We start from the raw sequence: 22,221 nt of genomic DNA on the forward strand, positions 1-22,221 counted from the left end.
ATCTTGTTTTAACTATTTACCTGAGGTGATGGTAGCTTGGTGGGAAATACAGTCTTTTGATGTGTTTATCACGGTGGAGGGGAGTGTCAGGCCCAAGGAATTGCAAATAGGGTCATTGTTCAGCCCAGGCATGTCCAGATAATTACCATAGATGTTCAACTTCAGTATCAGGTTTATCAGGAGCCAAGACCCTTTGATCTAATAATCCAATCGGAAGTGAGGGGAGGTGAGTTGTAAAGAGGGTCTTGGAAACCCTCCAATCTCTATTAGGCCTTGGGGGGGCAACCAATGGGAGACTTGCCATGCATCGCTGTGGACACCAGGGGTATATTAAGGACTGGAAAAAGGAGCTCGGCCTCTTTTTTTCCTGTAGATGATGACCAGAGGGCCCTCCATGAACATCTGCTGGTAATTATCCAGATAAAACCTGTGCACTTATATATGTTTGTATTGTGTGTTTGTACCATGGTTTGTGCTTTTAGTGATATTTTGATATATGCTTAGATCTCTTCTTTAGGTTTGTAGTTAAATAGATTGTTGGTTCATTGTATTCAAGTCTGTATACTATATACCAATAAATCCTGTTATTGTGTTGAGCTTGAAAATCTCAGGACTGAATCCTTAGAATCTCATACCTGTAGATGTGAATGCTTATATAGCACATCATAACTTGAAATAGTAATTCAGGTAACAGTTCTAGGAAGCTACACCGAAGGCCCCGGAGAAAGCAATCCTTGAACACTACATAATGTAACTGTTTGTGCCCATATATATGAAATGATATGCTGAGAAAAGTAAACCAATGTGTTTGGAATGTCTTACTTCAAAACACAGGGGCCAATAATACTGTTTTAAGGTATTCTAAGGCATTTCCAAGCAAAAATCAGTTACAAATCATAGTAGTGAGGGACTATAAGTGTGGTTTTGAAACCACCAAGATTGAGTGAAATGCTCTCTATGGCCTCTATGGTAGATCTTAATCATCATTAAACCTTTTGGGTGAAGTCTGTAAGGCAGAACACAAAGTACATTTCTTTTAAAGCGCTAAAAGAACTTTACGTTTTCTTGTACAATGGTGCAAAATCGGACATTTTCATACTTGTATGACGCCACTGCAAGGATTGTAGCCACCCTAAAGAAAATGGGTGGCTCTATGTTTTATTAGATAGTTATATACTGTGGGGTCCTTACATTATTTTCTTCTAAACCTTGTGCAGATAGACAGATATACATAAATATAGATATGCTGCATGCGTATATAAATAGTCATGAACAAAATGGTAAAGAAAACATTTTTAACAAACTGATATAACATTGATAACACAAAATGTTCAGCATTTGAGACTTTTATGTTTATTCTTTTGTTTATGCCTGTTAAATTATTACTGAGATAACATTAATACAGAAATAAAAATCACTTATTACAGCTAATTACATTTCTCTGAAAAGAGTGTCAGTTAACACACTTCATAAAACACACACAAAAAAGGTCAAAGTTGAATATAAACAATGTGAAACATCAAAATATATTTAAATTTTAAGTTTCAGATAAACTGATGCATCACAAGCCATTAATATTATAATGTAATTCATGTAAAGGCAATAACAGAAAACGAAGGACCGTCTTTTTGGTTATTTCCTGATGTAGACAAATTTCCCCAGTATAGCAATTTCAGCATGCCTGTATTTATTTTTCTACTATTTTGAGCTTTTGATTTCACCTCCAACTGTCTGAGGGTAGGGAGGGTATAATCCCCTTGTACACTTTGCAGGTAAGATAAATGTGACCCTATTTGTACAGTTTGAGGTAGGGAGGCTATGATGCTTTTGTTTTTCTTTATCTTGTATTATGGTTTTAGCAGTATATATCATTGGGCAAGATCATCCTCCTACATTTTAATATATACATGGTACCTGTTTTACCATCCAAAATATTTTTTTACTCTCTGCAGCCAGTTTTGTGATACAGATACCCTACCAGGAAACACAGGCAGGTCCTCAAACTCCTCTACAGCACTAGCACAGCTTGGAAGACACCACATCCAGCCTAATAGTATCTGGACCCAGACACTTTCCATAGGGGGACATTGTATCTTTTAAGGGTGGACCCTCTTTCTATGGAAGAAATAATAGTAAATACTCACTGGGCAATTTTTTGGAAAGCCTGTATACCTGCTTAATCCTATAGGTATCACATCAGCCTATCATGTGGAATTAGTATAATAGATAAAATCATGCTGATACAGGTAAGAAGCCTTAGTTAATGGGCATATAAAACACTACCCAAAGAAGAAAAAAAGTTTGACTAGGGCATTCTTTTTGGTGACAAATTGGAAGGTATGAGTATTTCTGTAACTATGGATGGAATGAGATTTTCGCACACAACAGTCTCTAGAGTTTACTTAGAATTATGTGAAAAGCAAAAAACATCCAGTGAGTAGTAGTTCTGTAGACACACATGAAAACATACCTTGCTAACAAGAGAGGTCAGAAGAGAATGTCCAGATTAGTTTGAGCTGACACTAAGGCTATGGTAACTCCCGCGGTGAGCAGAAATGCATCTCAAATAGCACAATCCATCAACACTTGAGGTGGATGGGCTATAACGGCATACAATCATGTTGGTTCCACTCCTGCCAGCCAAGAACAGAAAGCTGAGGCTGTAATGGGCATGGACTCCCTAAAACTGGACAGTTGAAGACTTGTTTGATGAATCTTGATTTCGGTTGAGGCACACAGATCATTGGACAATCACCAGTTGTGATTCCAATAGACCACCTTTGGGATGTGGTAGAATTTGCAGCATAAACGCACAGCTGACAAATCTGCAGAAATTGCATGAGACTATCATGTTAATATGGACCAGAATCTCAAAGGAATGGCTGTGGAATGTAGAATCCATGCCATAGGCTGAAGCTTTTTTTTTTTTTTTTAGAACAAGAGAAGACCTACCCAGTTTTTAGTATATTCTGCCTAATAAATTGCTTGGTTAGTGTATATGAAGGTTATGTGGGAGGTGGCATATAATTTAGAGCCTCCCAATGAAATCAGCTCTTTTTAAGGTTATAGAATACCCAGAAGTTGCACATTGCAAGATCAGGTGAATATGGTGGGTGTTCGAGAACTTATTTTCCCTCAAAAAGTTTAAAGTTACCCTATGAGTATGGGAAAAAGCTTTGTCGTGAAGGAGCATTAAGGCCCTTATTCTCAAGCCTTGGAAAACTTTAGATAGGTAATGTTTTGTGAACCAGGATGCAATGACAGTCTTCTATCCTTCTAGATTAATAGCTTTCACAATCCTGTACTTCTAAAGAAAACAGTGTACATTACTTTTTTGACCGAGCATTGTCTTTTCACAGTGGTCAGCGTTGGACCATCTATAAACACCCATACTCTACTTCTTTCTTGACGCGTTGGCACATCGTAAAAAGAACATAACTTAAAACAACCTATTAAAAACATATACAAATCAAAAAATTAATTGCATGAAAATTACTGTATGTTAATTGCATGATTCTGTGTGATTAATGCACGCCAGTGTGCAATGCACCTACCTTGCATTACTATGCAGCAGGTGTGTTGTGTTGCCATCCATTTGAATGGCACCCCAATGTACTTCACCACCACAATGTGCTCAACTGAGGTGCAACGCGCGGTACTGCAATACTGTGCATTGCGATGTGGTGGAAAAAATAAGTGCAATAGAACACATCAGCCCCACTGTAATGCTTGGTAGGTGCATTAATTGCACAGAACTGTGCATCTAACCCACCACAGCACTGTGAACAGGCCCTAAAGCAATTGTTTGGTGATGTCATAGTTGTACACAATGCCAACATTTATATGTATTAATTAGGGTTAGAAACACACCAAAAAATTGTCTGCCTGTAAACATTGCAACACCACAAAGAAAATAAACTTGATTGTATATTTGTGTGCTGACAGGAAATAATTTAGCTGACTAAAACAGTATAATAAAAAAGGAAGCCTGTTTTTTTGTAGTTTTCCCAGCGTGACATTACTGTTTTGAATTAGCATCTAATAAGAAACGATTCCTTTTCAGGCTAGGTATTCACCTGCCTGTGAGTGAATGTTCCATTACTCGCTCAACTTTGTTCATTTAAAAAGAGGACATGTTTTTCATAATTTTGTCTCACTAATTTCTGACTAATGGCATTTAAAGTGAGTTATACAGTATACAGTTCAACCACAGGGTACAGCCAACATGGTAACCTGCCTTTTCTCTGCTGCAGCTAAACAGTATAGCTTGGTCTCTTCCCGCCTCCAGTCTGTGATTAGGCAATAAAGCAACAGTAACTGACCGATGAGGTTATCTCTCTTTTACTGAGGGCATGTTCCTGGCTGGCTCATGTGCACACTTGATCCCAAGTACTGCTCCTCCTTCTCCCCATCTGGGTGTTGCTATGAAGTATAATTTTAGAGGCTTAGCTCAGCTGATGTTTCATGTATTTAATATGTGCTTTATATATAATGCTTGTTGCCATTACATTGGACTGCAAACCTGTAAATGTTGATACAGAAAATAGAAGTGTGACTGCATAGTCGCCATATTTACTTCATTTGTATATAAGGCTTTGTTTTGCTATAGGGTACATGCACAGTCAAAAACTATTCTGCAAGCTTCTTTGGAGTCTGGGAAAAAGCATAGAGAACCATCAAAAAAACCCTACCTAGATAACATGTTTGGTGGGAAATGATCCCAGGACTGTGTTTATGAAACCCCTTTAAAACCTTAAAATAGTTTGCTGCAAAGAATACTATTTATAATTACATTCTGAGTTTATATAACGTTAAGACTGCAACAAGAAATTAGGGTACAAAGAGATAATTTGAGTTAACATGAAAAAAAGCAAGAAGTGATCTAGAGCACCAATGTGGCAGTGATAAATGGGATAGCAAAATGATTAATATGTGCAATTACATAACTGCCACTCATACCATATATCACTTTAGTCAACTTGAATAAAATGTGTCAGTGTGCTGCATAGATGCATGATATGATAAAATAACTTTGTGTAACAATTACTTAAGCAGAGAAAACAAGAAAAGGTTAAAAGAAAGCGGTTACAGATTGTGAAGTCTGTCCGCTTTTCAGTTTAGAACATGGATTTAAATAAAAGTCAAGGTTTGCCGCTTGTTTGTCTCTTCTCTTGTTGAAAAGTGTAATTGAAAAGGATTCAAGAGCAGTTGTATTTTAAACTATGTACTTTATTCACTAAAGGGTGAAGAGTTTGGAAAAGGCAGGAGAAGTGAATAATCTAGTACAAAATAGCTGATTTGGAAAAATTCTCCAATTCAGCTCACTTTCCAGTTCATTGTCCTAGATTGTTCACTTCTCCTGCCTTCTCCAAACTCTTCACCCTTCAGTGAATAACTCTGTTTATGTGCGAATAAGTGAACATTTGTAAAGGCAGATGCAAAAAGGGCAAGGTCAGATATCAGTGTTAGAAAATTGGGTTCTTTGATGGTGTAAATATCCTACCTTAATGACTAACTCACTTAACAAGAGAAAAATAAGATAAGAAAAAAAATGAATAGGCTAATATGACAAAGCTCAAAACAACAACAAAGCATAAAGTACAGTAACACAGGAACAAACAAACTAGTTTCACCAAAGCAAACTGAGATAAGAGAAGTAGTTATGGGTCTCTGTACTTTGCACATTATTACTAAACTTTTTAGCACTTTAAGTGAATAAAATTATATTTTTTTAAAGAACTTCAAGTCTGAAATTGTGACATTCTTTATTTAATTTAAAATTAAATATTAATCTAAAATACACCATACAGCATTTCTATAGCACCAACAGTTTGTGCAGCGCTTTACAATATAAGGAAGCTACAATACAAATCAAGACAAGATGGTTAGGAGGGCCCTGCCTGTGAGATCTTAAATACAATTCACCATATCTAATGGCACAAAACTGGCCCTTCTGTATAAACATGTTATAGGTAAATAGGGTGGTCCATTTTCAAAAATAATCAAAGGCAAACAAATTAACTTACTACTCGCCAACTATATTGATATCGTTTATAAGGGTCTGTACATTAATATATTCAAAATGTGCAGGATATAACAAAATGAAAGGTTTTTTATTACAGTTTTTTTTAACATGCTAACAATGTTTATCCAACAATTTACACTTGCTAAAATATGATTGCAGCAATAACTGGTCATTTTTGTGACTGCTAACATGAAAACCAATACTTATGCTTTGTTACTGTGTAAAATAAAAGTCTGCTTTTAACATCCTTTTTTTATTAGAACATTTGAAACATTTCAATTTAACTTTCTTACTTTACAGTTAAGTGCTCTTGAATTAAACATTCTATGGTTAAGAGCAACAAGTAAACATTTTTGATGAGCCACCAACACTGGTCTGTAAACACAACTTTAGTCAAATCAGCACATTCACCCAGCATACATTGATCTGCTCCATAGAGAGTAAGTGGTAGTGTACTTCCTGATGTTTGTGCTTCTTCTTACTCTCCGCTTCCTTACACCATAATAAAATTGAGGGCAGGTTCACACCATTTTCCGGACCATATCTGGTCGGGAGAATGGTGCAAACCAGCCCGCAGTTCAAGTGCATTCCAGACCAGACAAAATGAGACATGCAGTATTTGTCTGGTCTGGAATGGACTGTGCTGGTGTGAACAAAGGCCAGAAAGAGCATAGGGATACATTAGGATGCATTTTAAGTCCTGAAACAATTTGGTCTGGTCTGGAGATGATCTGGATATGGTGTGAATGGGCCCTCAGACTTCCAAGGAAGGTTTGCATTTTATTGTGGTGTGTGTGTGTGTGTGTGTGTGTGTGTGTGTGTGTAAAAAGTCCAATATAAAGTAGATGTTATATCCTAATATAGACAAGGCATGAATCCGTATCAAATATAAGACCTAATGTACTGAACATGCAATTTATGTATCTGTTTTTTTCTGACGGGGTTACTTTTTAGGTATACACTGTCATTAAAAACAGTGTGCACAATGTACAAAGTGTTTATATCATTTTAAATTGGTTTGTATATGTTTGTATACACGACCAAAAAATTATTTGTGTGGAGGATATTTTAAAGAGTGACTGCTGGTGTGCAATCAGTTATGCTTAAGGTCACCTAGGCTGGAATGCATAAGAAGATTGCCGTTTTTTTATAATTTGCAAATAGTGATTGCACAAATACAAAAGTGCGCTACAACGTTTTTTCTGGATGTAGTTTGTTTCACATATGTACATTAGTTTACAAATAGCCATATAGAACTGCATTTATAAATACAGTTCTTGGATATATTACATGCTGTAGAAATGTGCAGAAAGTTGAAATAACCAGTACAATAAATTAAGATAAAACAATGTCCAACACATACAGTACATAGCATTGTGTGTTTTTTTTATTTTATGCATCCCAAGATGTTGCTTGCTTTTACAGCTACCACTTCTAATCAGGGCTGGATTTCCCACAAGGCCAACCGATGCGCGGCCTTGGGGCAGCAGGGAGTATAAGGGCAGCAGGGGTGTGGGATTCCTATTTCTCGATCCCCGGGACATGCAGTCCCGGGCGCCGGGCGGGAAGTTGTTTTTCTACATTTAGCCCTGCTTTGGGCAAGCAGAGCTAAATGTACAGCTGGGAAGCCGTCACTTGTTTTGTAGAAGTGATCTCGGCGATGTCGCCGAAATTACTTGTATGCAGGCCTGCCATTCTCCATGGGGGGGTTGGCAGGTAGGGGGAGCATTGAGGAACCTGGCCTTGGGGCAGCAGAGAGAGTAAATCCAGCCCTGCTTGCAATTGAATGGTACTAATACATTTTTGTACATGTATTCCTTAGTTCCCATTCCTTTTCCCCATTATATTCCATTTACTGAATAGGGAATAATTCTATTCCCCTTTCCTAGGTGCATAACTTTGCGTTTTAATACATTGAACTTCATTTGCCATTTAACTGCCCATGTTTCCATTTTGCAATATGTCGCTATCATGTTACTTTTTAGAAATTGTATATAATTTTGTCATAAGCAGAAATAAGCATTCTCCCCAGTTTTGCAGCCACAACAACTGGAAGAAATTACAGCAGTGGCAGGTTCCCAATAAATCTCTCTGACACACACTGCCAAATTCAAACAACACAGATGCATTCATGAACAAACACTAGGTTGTATCCATTTTGCCAAATCACATATTACCATTGTAGCTTCTCAAGAAAAAAGCCACACGGATGAATGCTTCTTCAGAGTTCTTATTATTTTAGAATATATGATGAAAAATGCGTGATTATCACAAAAATGAATGTTGTGAATGGGCATTACGCATTTCAACACAGTGCTGTAGTTTATTAGGTGCTCTTCATACTGCATTTTGGTACATTTTGAAGACCAATGGAAGATGATGGATTGCCCTTGGTATAAAGAAAAGGTGTCTAAATGGCCCACCTTCCTCCCAGTTTGTCAACTTTTCCTTCATAACGCAAGGGAGCTATTATGCTAATTTGAAGAACATGTTTTATTTTTAGTTGAAACTACATTAGTCCACCCTCCTTAACCCTCTAACCTAATCTAAGCTTGAAAGCCAGCAACTAGCTGGTTACTTACATTGTATCCGGCCAAACTACAAACATCTCTAGGTTACTAGACTGGAAACCTAGTTACCTCATGGACACAGTGGGTTCAATATACTAAAGTCAAATAAGGGAATTGCACATTTCGGGGGATGTTTCCCATAGATTGGTGAATATGGTGACATTGGTCACTTTGCAAAGAATACCTAATAATATGCAAGGAAAATAAAAAAGAACAGTATTTAGGCTTTTACATGAGTGACTGATGAAAGTCAGCAGAATTTCACCTCATTCACTAAACTGCAAGGGACATATTGATGTGCAGAATGCAGAAAGAGGTAGGAAAAGTAAGGGGTAATAAAAGCTGCTACAGATATGTGTAGCCATTTCTGGGTGCCTACACTTCATATGCGTCAGCAGCTTTTGTTTTCTTAAAATTACAGTCTCTTTAAAGGACTGAAAAGTAATTCAAAATAACAAATACAAGTACTCCTAAAACATAATACATAAACAAAATGTATTAGGTTGATCGCGATCTACCAGTCGATCGCAAAGCGAACACTGGTAGATCACGATCGGCTGTGTCCTGTGGGGCTTCTCCTCTGGATCCCCACTGAGACCTGCTCAGTCAGGATCTGACACCCAGCGGCGCTCTCTCTCTCCTCACCACTCGGCCATGCATGCTCGACCTAGATCTACTCCAAAATGGCATGTTAGCTCCCTATGTGATAGCAATAACATTAGGTATAAAAAAGTAAAACATGTAATAATAGTCACATATAAAGAAATGTAAAAAAAAAAATCCCAAAACGTTTTAGGTCTCCCACCCCCAAGTATACACACAAATAAATAAACGTAAATACGCGTCAGGTGCGCCAACGCACAAAAACGACAATTGCGATACACATGTTAAATATCGCCACTGGACAGTCCTTGGCGCGCACATGCGCACAGGCCCATTACGGGAACCCCGGCTTGGCGCATGCGCAGAAGCAGCAGGTCTCTGACAGCTTGATAATTTTTCCTTAATATAGTAAAAAATAAAACCCCCAGTGGTGATTAAATACCACCAAAAGAAAGCTCTATCTGTCCCCAAAAAATGGTATAAAAGTAATTTTAGTACAGCATTGCATGACGGAATAAATGTCAATCAAAGTACCGCAGCGCTGAATACTGAAAAATGGCCTGGACAAGAAAAGGGTTTACCACCCCGGTCAGCAAGTGGTAAATTGAACAAAAAATACAAAGACACAAGTGTTCTATTAGTTAAAAAAAAACGACAACAAAACCCAAAAAATCTTCCAACGATGTAAACCAGGGTCAATCATATCACCCAGCAATGTAATACAGCATCAATCTCGATGATCAATGCCCTCTGACTCGCCTAAATAAAAAAAAAGTCTTGCTGCCTGACTCCACTCCCGATGAACTCCCACTGTAAATGACAGCTCTGACAGCTCCAGCCTGAATGTAAACAAATGGGCAGAGCAAGTCCCCTGCTGTCACCGGACACGCACCACCCTTTTGTTTTCATGCTATTTAAGGTCAGTTAGCTGTCGTGGCAAGAAAACAAATGGGCTGAGCTAGTCGTGGTGTCCAGACTGCCTCCACTAATTTGTTTACATTTGGCCCGGAGCTGTCAGAGCTGTCATTTGCGGCGGGAGTTTGTCAGGAGCGGATGGGTCATCAGGCAGTGGGACTTTTTTTGTCTTTGACGAGTTGTTGGCCGTCGTTCATCGTGATTGATGCTGGATTACATCGCTAGATGACGTGATTGACCCTGGATTACATTGCTGGACAATTTTTTACATTTTTATTACTAATAAAAATGTAACCCTTTGGTGAATCAGTAGGGGTAACAACCTACAGGGTGCAGGGAGGCCCACTCACTCGCCCCCACCTTTTTCTGCCCTGCCAGGCCAGTGCTCGGATTAAGGGTCTGGCTGGCAATTTTAGGGGAGACTCCATGTTTTTTTTGGGGGGGTATGAATTTGTAGGGGTACCCCAAGCATTTTTTTTAAATTGGGGGTCCCTCCTAACATTACTACCAGACCTGTGGCATTTTTTTAAAATTATTCAATATGTGAACAATTTATGGGCAGTCTCCCCATTCTCCCTGCTTCGGCTGTGTCTTCGGCTCAGCCGAGCCGAAGCATATGCAATCGGCTCAGCTGTTTCCGAAGGATTACGTTCGGCTACATCCTTCGACCCTGTAGTGAATAACCCCCACAGCTTTTATTATTTTCAAAAGTAAATTGCTAATAATTTCTTGATGTTAGAAATGAGGAGCAATAAAGGATCATTACGAAAATAGAGCTGCACATACACCAAGCAGAAATTAACTGAATCTCTTGGATGTGGACAGCAGTAATTGCTTGGCAGGGATACATTTTATATATAGTATACTGCTTTTAGTCTTGGAAAATATTAATGTTATTTAATAATGGAAAAAACAACAGATAACTTGACCGACTATAACCTTTTGGTAGCATTCAAGTTTTTATTGACTCATTTTTTTTGTACTGTGCCTTGTTTTTTACTGATTGTTTCAAAAAGGAAGGAACTGGAAAGTTATTATGTTTTCAAGACATAATTTGTGGCTTGGGTAAAATCTTGTAGATGATAATACTAAAAAAAAAATGTGCTTTCATCTACTTCTCTACTTCATACTACATGAATAAAGGCTGTTTAATATGTAAATTAGCAGCTCACTGAGTTGAAGAAGAACTCTGGCAAAAAAATGATCAAAACAATGCTCGTTTTTATCTAGGAATGAAAATAACAAATTTATACTTAGCCGAACCTCACAGCTGGCTGGCTCCTAGTCCAGTCACTGAAGCGTTTCTCCTCCTCTGTTCCAGCAATGGTATTTCCCTTGGTGTCCTCATGCCTATTACATCATATTTGACATTGATATAATTCACAAGACAGATTTATATAACTGTCAGGACCTAAGACCACTGGAGTGGAGGGGGGGAGAGGCTTTAGGGACTGCGAGGTTCTGGTGTGTATAACCACCTGAACCATTAAAAATATTGTAAGTGTGCTTTGGAAATACTAGCAACTTCGCTTTCCTGCCATTTTTTCTGTTGTGGCTAGAAACCTCATAGCTTTTGTATCTGCTGAAATATCTAACAAATTCTCCAGTGCATGCTTGCTATGTTTACTAATTCTTCCAGTGAATGTTTCTGTATTCCATAATGATTCCCCAGAAATTCTGACTGAATATATATACATATATACACAGTATATGGTTTAGAGTTTTAGTGTTTTAGGGTCGGTGTGTGTTTGTAGTTTAGTGTTTTAGTTAAAACATTTTTGGAAGGGAGGTATATTTTATTTCTATGTCATATAGGGTATTTAAGTTTTTTGGAGGATTAGGGGCTTATACTTGTTGGTGACACAGGCAAATCTGCCCATTGTTATTAGCACATCGCCATATTGTAAAGTGCACAAAAGCACCACATCCTTTTTTCTATAGCTGGTAATACAACTAAGCAATCCCCTCTTTTCAGCATATCTGGGAGGCTTTGAGACATAGGGGGTTATTCACAAAGCTGCTGAAGGCATTTTTTTTCTCATTTTACATGAATGGTCTCTTCAAGACATGTGCACCAGCAAAAAATTTGTTTAGTTTTGTTTCGTTTTGATTCGGATTTTGCATTATTTCGTTTTTCGGATTCGGGTCCGAAATTAAATTTGTTTCAGAATTCGTTTTTGGACGAAATTTCGTTGCAGCAAAATGACATTAGGAAAAAAAATTGTTTAATTTTTTTTAGTTTGCAGAAGATGAAAAAAAAAAGCATGAAGTTCCCCCACAATTCATACCAGACCCTTCAGGTCCGGTAGGAATGTTAGGAGGGACCCCCCCCCCCCCCCATTAAAAACCCCAAAATTCCCCAGCCCCCTTAAATGGGGGGAGAAAATGTGGAGTCCCCCCTAACAGTCCTACCTGACCCTTGATTCAAGAACTGGCACGATCGAGCGCCCCCACCTCCCCCTCCCTGAGCCTTACCAGGCCACGTGCCCTCGGCATTGGGAGGGTGTCCCCATGCCGATGGGGACAAGGGCCTCTTCCCCACAACTCTGACCCGGTGGTTGTGGGGGTCTGCGGCGAAGGGGGCTTATTTGCATCAGGGTACCCCTTTAAATAAGGGGGCATCCAGATGCCGCCCCCCCTTGTGAATGAGTAAGGGGTACTTGTACCCCTACCCATTCACTAAAGGGTTAATCAAATAGTATAAAGCCAAGACTTTTGATAAAATCCTTTAATTGAAAAAAAAACAAAGAGTACATTTTTTACTATTCCTTTAATTTAAAAAATAAATAAATGGCTCCATCGATGTAATCCAGTGTCAATCACGATGCAGGACCCCCGCCGATCCGCCAAAATAAAAAAAGTCCCACCGCACGACACCCATCCGAACCAGACAAAAAATTCACCTCAAAATAACATTCAGCCCACAAGTAAACAGATGGGAGGAGCGAGCCGTGATGTCGCGGCTCGCTCTGCCCATTTGAAATTCTCAGCTGTCAAATGCTACATAGCAATCGGGAACTCCCGAGTGCTATTTGTGAGTTTCTGAATACTATTCGGGTCTGTGAGCCGAGGTGTGATAATGCTTTTCATATGACACCTCGACTCAGCTGATCCAATATCTGGATCGGTTGAGCCAGCCGAAGCTCCGGCAGCTCACTCGCTGCCCTTCGCTCCTATTCACATAAGTAGGATGTAGACAAGATTGAAGAGACTACTGCAAGTAAAAATAACTTGCTACAGTGTGAATAGGGCTAATGGCCAGGTGTGATGAGCTTGTTCAGCGTGCTTTTTAGAGTTAAGGGAAGCAAGGGTTAACAACCATGTGGAGTAGTAGCTTCGTGTCAGTACCTTGGTGGAGTTGAGAAAAGCGAGGGGTTAACACCTGAGTGGTGCAGCTTCATATTAAAACTTGGTAGAGTTGGAGAAGCAAGGGTTAACAGCCAGGTGAGGTAGCTGCGTAGTCAATGTATCTTGCTAGAGACAGAGCGTAGCAAGGGTTAACAGCCAGGTGAGGTAGCAGCTTCTTCAGCTTTATGGGTGTCTCACGGATGTAGAAACACAGTCCTGCACACAGCTTTAAAGTTTCAAGTAATGGAGGTAGTTTTCAGGGTGGAGCAGATTCTTCAGCTTAATGAGTGTCTCTCGGGTGTGGAAACACAGTACCCCAAGGCAACTTTATAGATTTAAGTAGTAGAGGTAGTTTTTCAGGGTAGAGAGCAGTTAAAACTGCTGTTGGGAGAGGTTTGGCTCTAGCAGTCAATTGCCAGCGTTCATTCCTTTGCACGAACACCGTGCAATTGAATTTCGCGGCTTAATCAGCATAGGGAGGAGGAGCCGCGTGACGTCTTCGTTGGGGAGACAGAGCTCCGGATCGATTATGAGACGACGGACAGGTGAGTATATTACACCCACAAGATTCCCCATCTGCATCTGCTGCAACATCTGCAGTCTCAAGTGTTAGGGAGGGAAGTCTGACAAGGATTACCGTATGGCTTGGGGAAGAAGGGCAGCATAGAGCCATGCTGAGTAGGGTCAAGTGTAGGTTTGAACCTCGCCAGAAGTTGTAATGCCTTGCTGGATCGCAACTGCGGAGGTGTGGATGGGGATCATTTATACATCTTTACCTCAGTACCCTGTATTTGCATAAGGTGATGAGGGAGCTGCTTCACATCATACCCCAGGAGTAACCACGTGAAACCCACAGGTTTGGCGACTACAGATAGTCCTGCAGGCAACTAAGTGTGGTAGCAATTCGCCACAGGCTGAACCGTGTCTGATTTCAATGGAGCAGTTTGTAGGTGAAGTATGTCACATACCACCACCCACTAAGGTTAAGTGGATTCTGGTATCAGCAATACCAATCATGCAATGTAACTGTGATGTCATATAAGGTAATACACATGCAGGTGTAACTGGTCAGGAACTCATTGAACATGTTACCAGCTGCACAGTGGTCCAGGAATATATATGTATATATCTATAGGTTATCACCTAAAGTCTCTAGTATTGAGGCAATAACAACACAATGCTACAATTCCAATCCGCAAGGTAACTGGTATCAGAGGATAGGTAACATGAATAGAGGTAGAGCAGCTGGAGGCAGTAATATAATCACTTGTTAGGTTCACACAGGGGCATCGGCCCAGTACTTGTGTTTAGCAGTCCTTCCCAATGAAGCCTGAAGGTGCAGGGGATATTAGGAGGTGGTGTATGAAGGAGGCAAGGTGGATGCTGGTTGATCAGCGTCCTGCTACTTCCAATAGTAAGACGCCGATCAACTGGTGAGCAGCAGCTTTAATGCCGACTGCTCGAGTGTCGGGGCGGAGTCACGGACCACTGTCAGGAATCGCCGGTGGTCCGTGACCCGGTAAGCCCGTTACAGAAGTCTCCCAACTCCACCTCGCTGTCTCCAGCAGCATCCTAGACAAGGCAAGTGTCTCTTCAACAGCTTCTGGAGAAGAAGAATGTCCACCAATCACTTTAATGCTACTCCCATTCCAGTTAGTGTAGTTGGCCCCATCTGCAAGTTTATGACTTGTGCTGCACCACAGTTGCATGTACTGAGCTGCCATGTTTTTGACCAAAGGGACATCCCCGTCAGTGCCAGGGTCCACATAACCACAGGCACATGGTTCAGTAAACATGGCCAAGGACCTTACATCCCCTTTAAAGCCAACTGGTTAATGTTCCTGGCAGCTGGATAGGATACAGAACGGGAGGGGCAAACTGCTGGAACTAGTGGTGCCTCCCATGTCCTGCACTTTGGTGATGGTGACACCACAGTCATTTCTACCAACTCCTCAATAGCCTCATCCAGTGACTCCTCAGAACCACCAGTCCACCCAAGCACCCCAGACCCTATGCAATGGCCCAGGCAAAACTCTGCCACATTGTTTTGCAGCTGGTATCCCTGGGGAACAGGAGCCACACTGGGCCAGAGATTCTGTAAGTTCTTCAGTTGCAGATTGAGTGGTTGCTGACCCCATCCCATATTGTGCCAGGCAAGATTGTGTGTGTCAATGGCTCCTAGCTGCTGGTTACCCTTTCATGGGAAAAGTTCACATACATACCTTGTCGGGCACATGTCCTTAACCTGCTGGTGCAGTGTTTCCTGGTTAATTAATTTGGCTCCCAGGATGGTCATACCCATCCAGTGTTCATCTAGCTGAAATGGAGCGGCAACACAAGCTGCCTACCAACTGCCTGATATGCAATACACCCACATGCTGTAACTTAACATTGGCCATGCTGTAGTGGCTGCACCAGTAGCTGAAGGACATTAATGAGTATGGTTTGAGGACAGGCTCTGGGGAGTTGGGATTCTTTTCACCATGTTAGTGGCTCTGAAGTAAGATATGTGAAACATCTTGTCACCATTTGAAGAGACAACCAGGGGTTTCCAGTTGCATATTTTACCGCAAACCCTGGGATTTGTATGTGGTTGGATTGAGATTGTTAAGGACACTGTTGTCCTCTATGACACTAAGAAACTCATGGTCCTCTGCTGCAGGCAATTTGTGGCCTATGAGCTCATTCTGAAATGTATGTGCAAGGACTCCAAGATTTGGACCATGAAGGAGAGTGACCATTACAAGGTGGCAACCAATACAAGGAGAAAATGGCAGCTCTCACGCTACCATCCCAGAGGGAGCAAAAAAATGCATCAAGAGTTGCTGCAGAAGATGCTCTTGGTCACATTTCCAGATAGTGGCAGGATCCCCTCTCATGATCAATGTGCCTCTGATCCTAACATCTCCAAAAAGGAGGAGCAGAAAAGCTAAAAGAAAGAAACGCTGCCTCAGTGACACTTGAAAGTTGTTTTTTTTCAACCACAGTGGGCAGGTAAATCTGCAGGCAGCATACACAGGCAGTGACAAAACAATATGATTGCAGACTTGAGGTCTAGGGCTGATGTGGACACTCTTCAGCATGAGGACCCAATGGACTATTAGGTGTACAGTCTGGACAACGTGCTGGAGCTGGCAGAGCATGGGCTGGAGCTTCTGACTTGATCTGCAGCCAGTGTGTTGTCTGAAAGGGCCTTCAGCACAGTTTTCTTCCAACTCTGATGGTTTGCAACCATTACTAGTTCCTGTCACCTCTGATGACCTGCCACCATTACCAGCTCCTGCATCCTCTCCTGCCCTATTTTGGTGCTCTGGCATTGCAAAATTTGGAATATTTGCAGCAATGTAAATCCTGTAATGTGCCTCAGAGTTTGCAACCTATTCCAGAATTCAAAGTTTTTATTGGTTTTCCATAAGATTAGGATGTTTTAATACCAGTTTTTAACATATTCCAGTTGTCAGGCACTGTAAAAGTGCCATACCTAATGTTTCCACAACTGGGACTCAGCTGCAAAAAAACTAATGTTTGCTGCAGTGTAAATCATGCTCTGTTTAGTCTAATGTTTACTTCAAAATAAAACCTACCTCATCTCTCGCTCTTGTATTGAGGCCTACTATAATCAAACTGCTTACACTATCTCCATCAATGTACTATAAGGGTAGCTATTGTCTCTGAAACAAATGCTGATTTGTTTTATTTCTGCATAAAAATCTGCCTCATCCCTGAAACAACGGGTTGTGGTTTTAAAGTGTTTTAGTACAATCTGTTTTGACATTTTATTGCACATTTAAGGCAATATAGTGTGAAGCTCACAAACTATACAATAAAACTATTGTCCCTCTGGGCAATTGGTACCAAGTTGAGGGCTTTAGCTTTATTTGTTTAAGCGTACACTTTCCCACTTTCCTATAGCTTTAAAATCTGTTGTGGATGCTACTTTGATCAGTCAATTCAGGCCTATTACCATTGGATACAAAAACTCAGGTGTCCCAGACAAAACTACCAAAAACGCCTTTTTTCAAGCTGTAATGAATCAGATTGGAGTGCTTCTTCTGTATTTAATCAATAATGTACCAGTAAAAAAAATCAATTACACATGCAAACTATGTGATTCCAAAATACAGTGTCACGGACTCTGTCTGCGAGAATTGCAATTTTCTGTAATCTGACATACAGCATAACTCTTTTACTGCCAGGTCCTGATCTCTACCTCAGCTGGCCAGATCAGTTTTGCAATTTCTCCCTTTTTTTTATTTTTCAATTACAGCTGTCAGAGTTTGTAAACCATAAACTTCCAGAAGCAAAGGATGGGTAGAGCAAAATATGGTGCTACTGATTAATACAGACAAAACTATATTGAGTTAATAAATAACAAATATTAGTAAATTATAAATTGTACCTTTGTGCAAAACGGTAAAATTTTAAGGTGTGCCAAAATGTAAATAGCAACTTATGCCAAAAATCTGGAGTTCAATCTCACATATATGTTTTGTGGTAACACCTGATCTGCAGTGCTGCGTTAGTGTGAGTTGACATAAAATGATGGAGTCATACATTTTATCGCAGCATAGAGCTGCAATGCTTTGCCGTGTGCTGCCACACAGACAGTTGAAATAATGCTATTTGAGTAAAAAAGGAAATAAAGCCCTGTGATGGGTTGTAACAGTGCACTACGGCGCATTTACAGAACACTCACCAGTGCACATGCATTATGCGCAAAATAATGTAACACTGGTGCATATGTTTGTTATGTGTGTGGGGGAGGGTTTTACTTACTTATTTTATTTTTAAACTTATTTTTGTTTATTTTCTAACAGTAACTTAAGGGGGCTTTGGGGAGATATCAGGGATCTAAACTTATGATATTCTCCTTTTAAAATAGAGAAAGAGATTGAAAAACACAGAGTCATCAATCTCCTTCTCCTCTGTAGCCCCAGCACTTACTTAACAGGAAGCTCTCTCTCTCTCAAAACTGAAAAGAAAAGGCAGGACTAAAAGTTAACATTTTTAAAGCTGCTTTGTATACCTGAACTTATCGAATAATCAACTGTGTTTCAAAAACACAGTTATCCTTTATGTTTTGATGACCTTGTGAAGCCCAAATCTTTATTTGTATTTATTAATTTTTTAATATGAAGTTCTGTTCAAATCTGATTAATCAAAATCAGTCAGTTATTTGTTAAAATGCAAGAAAAATGTACACGAATAAATGTAAAATCTATATTAATAGCACCTTATCTTTTCTTTTTTTTTATATAAGATTTTATTTGGTTTCAGATATAATATAACAACATTGATATAGGAAAACCTTATTTCATATATCCTTTTACATCTATCTCCATATATATACATACATGTATATCTATGTCTAATATACATCCCTTTATTTTCAAGACTTATCTATACCATATACTATATAGAAGGGGAGAGCTGATCTCGGAGGTCTCATATCCGGTTTTATCCATGGTATAGAGTATGGAAGAATAGGGGAAATCTTTTTCTCTAAGTCAACCCATAACTTATTCCCATCATTAAATTTTCGGTCCAATATATGGACTATTAATGTAGAATAGTAATTAGACATGTGCACTGCCAAAAAAATTGTTTAGTTTCGTTTCGTTTTGAATTCGGATTTGTGTTATTTCGTTTTTCGGGATTCGGGTGTGAAAGTCAATTCGGATTCGGAATTCGGATTCGGACGAAATTCGGTAGCGGTAGGTCGAACGTTCGTTTCGTTTTCTGTTCTTATTCGTTTCTTAATCGTTTCTTATTCGTTTCGTTCGTTCATGACATTTGGGGGGAAAAAATATTTTTCTCCTTCTCTAATGTCACTTTGCTCCAATGAACGAAACGAATAAGAACCGAAAACGAAACGAACGTTCGAACTACCGCTACCGAATTTCGGAAATAGAAATTCGGATTCGTTATGTCTGTAATTCGGAATTCGGATACATCCCAATGTCCGAATTTCCGAAAATTTGTCCGAATTTGCGATTCGGAACGAAACGAATCGCACATGTCTAATAGTAATATGTTCTCAAATCTGGGAGGGCCAACCCCCTTCTTCTTTCTTTCTTATAAGAATATGATATGCTAATCTGGGTGGGCACCCTGTCCATATATATTGAGTCAGGGCCACTCGGTTCTTATGAAAGAAAGCAGTCGGTATTTCAATAGGTAAAGTTTGAAAAAGATATAAAAAGCGAGGCAGTATATCTATTTTATAAAGTGCTACTCTTCCTAGCCAGGAATGTTTATAATGTGTCTACTTATTCATTTGTGCAATTGAAGATTGAAAGAGAGGTACATAATTAAGATCATAGAGCTCCATCAAATCTTTAGAGATAAATATCCCCAGGTATTTTATGGCATCGGGCTGCCATTTAAATGGGAAGTTGGTTTCCAAAAGTGAAACTTCCTCACTAGGCAGTGTCACATTCAGTACATCTGTCTTCTGAAGATTAACTTTAAAGTTGCTAACCCTCCCGAATTTGCGAAATTCTTCAAGCAATGATGGAAATCCTACCCTTGGGTTTGATATATATAATAAAACATCATCCGTATATAGACCCATCTTACAATGCTCATTTTGGACAGATACCCCTTTAATAGATGTATTTTTCCGAATTGCTTCGGCTAGATGTTCCATAGCTAAAACATATAGCATTGGGGATAGGGGGCATCCCTGCCTAGTGCCATTCCGAATGTTTATTGGTGCTGAAAAACAGCCATTTACCCTAACTCTTGCATTAGGTCTTATATACGGGGCCATAATTTTATCTACTACCGTTCTGGGTATCCCTATCTGTAGCAAGGTATGAAACAAAAAATCCCAACCTAAGCGGTCGAATGCCTTTTCGGCATCCACCACCAGGATGCATAGAGGGAGTCCATTGACTTTTGTATATCTCATAAGGGTCAGCGTCTTAATAGTATTGTCCCTGGCTTCTCTGCCCTGGACAAATCCTACTTGGTCCCTATGTATTATTGATGGTAAAAGAGCCTTTAGGCGATTTGCAATAATTTTTGCATATATCTTTAAATCTATATTAATCAAAGATATTGGCCTATAGTTCTGACATTGAGTTAGATCTTTATTTGGTTTAGGCAAGACCACGATATGGGCTTCTTTGGACTGAGCAGTAAGGGGACAGTCTAGATGGAGTTATATATATCCTTCAATATTGGTGCTAGTTCCTCCTTAAATTTTTTATAAAACATCCCTGTATATCCATCTGGACCCGGGCTTTTCCCCTTGGGGAGGGCTTTAATTGTTGTATTTATTTCTTCCACCGTTATTGGTAGTTCTAGTGTCTCTGCATCCTCCTCCGAGATCCTCGGTAGAGGAGTGTCCTCAATATATGCTGCTACACCCGATACTTTCTCAAGTTCCCCTAGTGGTACCTCTTTTTCTTTTTCTAGGTTTTAAAGTTCAGAGTAGTAAGCCTGAAACTCCTGGGCTATGTGGTCAGTACGATGGACTATGCGGTCTCCTTTCCCTTGGATTTTTGAAACAAAAGTACGTGTGATCTGTCCCTTTATTGATCTAGCCAATAAACTACCCCCTTTATCTCCCTGTTCATAGAATGTTCGTCGAATAGCCTCTCTATACTTTAAATATTTCTGATCTAATATGGACTTAAGCTCTAAGCGTTTCTGTTCCAGGGCATAAAATATGTCTATCGACATGTCTATTTTGTGCTTACTTTCTAGGTCTGATATGTCCTGCAACAAAATCGCCACCTTTTTTTCCCGGGCTTTCTTCATCCTGGTAACGTGAGAAATAAATACTCCCCTTATCACACATTTAAGTGCTTCCCACTTAATCGGGATAGCCGTATTGTCAAATTCATGATTAATTTTAAAGTTAGAGATTGCCTCTTTTATAGCGAGCACCGTGTTTTCGTCCCTAAGTAATGTTTCATTTAGTCTCCATGTGAACCCTCTGAAAGGTTGGTCTTCAATTTGTAATTCCAAAGTAATTGGATGATGATCTTACCAAATTTTCCTATCAATAGTAGCTCTTGGTTCCCACTGGAGAGAATGGTGAGAGATCAGGAAGTAATCTATGCGGCTATAAGATTTATGTGGTTGGAAATAGAATGTATAATCACTTGTCTTCGGGTGAAAGATTCTCCAAATATCAATCAATTGCAGCCACTGCAAGGCATTTTTCATTCTTTTTAGTTGTGCATGGGGTAATTGCGACCTTCCCCCAGTTGTATCTACTCCTGGTTCCAATGGATTTGCTTTTGATTAGGGCCGTGTACATTTACCATTGTAACCATTTTTTGATACAGAGTACCCTTTAAAAAATATATCTGCCCTCTTTATCTCTTATAATCTGCTTGAGCTGGAATGGCACCGTATAATTGAAACATATTGCTACCCCCTTTGATTTTGTTACTGGGTTGTTACTAGTATACACCTGAGGATAGTATCGAGAATGCAGACCTAGATTTTCTGCATTCTTGAAATTAGTCTCCTGTAGAAACAAAACTTGTGCCCTTTCTTTATGCATATGGTATACAATTTGCGAGCGTTTCCTAGGGTCATTTAGTCCCCTAACATTCAGGGATACCCATTTCGTTGCAGGCATTTTGAAAAATCATAGCATTTTCTGCTGTCCCATGGAGACCAATGTATTATTTGGTCTCCATGTATTATTGGTCTCCATGGGACAGCAGAAAATGCTATGATTTTTCAAAATGCCTGCAACGAAATGGGTATCCCTGAATGTTAGGGGACTAAATGACCCTA

The sequence above is a fragment of the Nanorana parkeri genome, unplaced genomic scaffold (assembly GCF_000935625.1).
Source record: "Nanorana parkeri isolate BGI_ZX_2015 unplaced genomic scaffold, ASM93562v1 scaffold601, whole genome shotgun sequence".
NCBI classification, from domain to species: Eukaryota; Metazoa; Chordata; class Amphibia; order Anura; family Dicroglossidae; genus Nanorana; species Nanorana parkeri.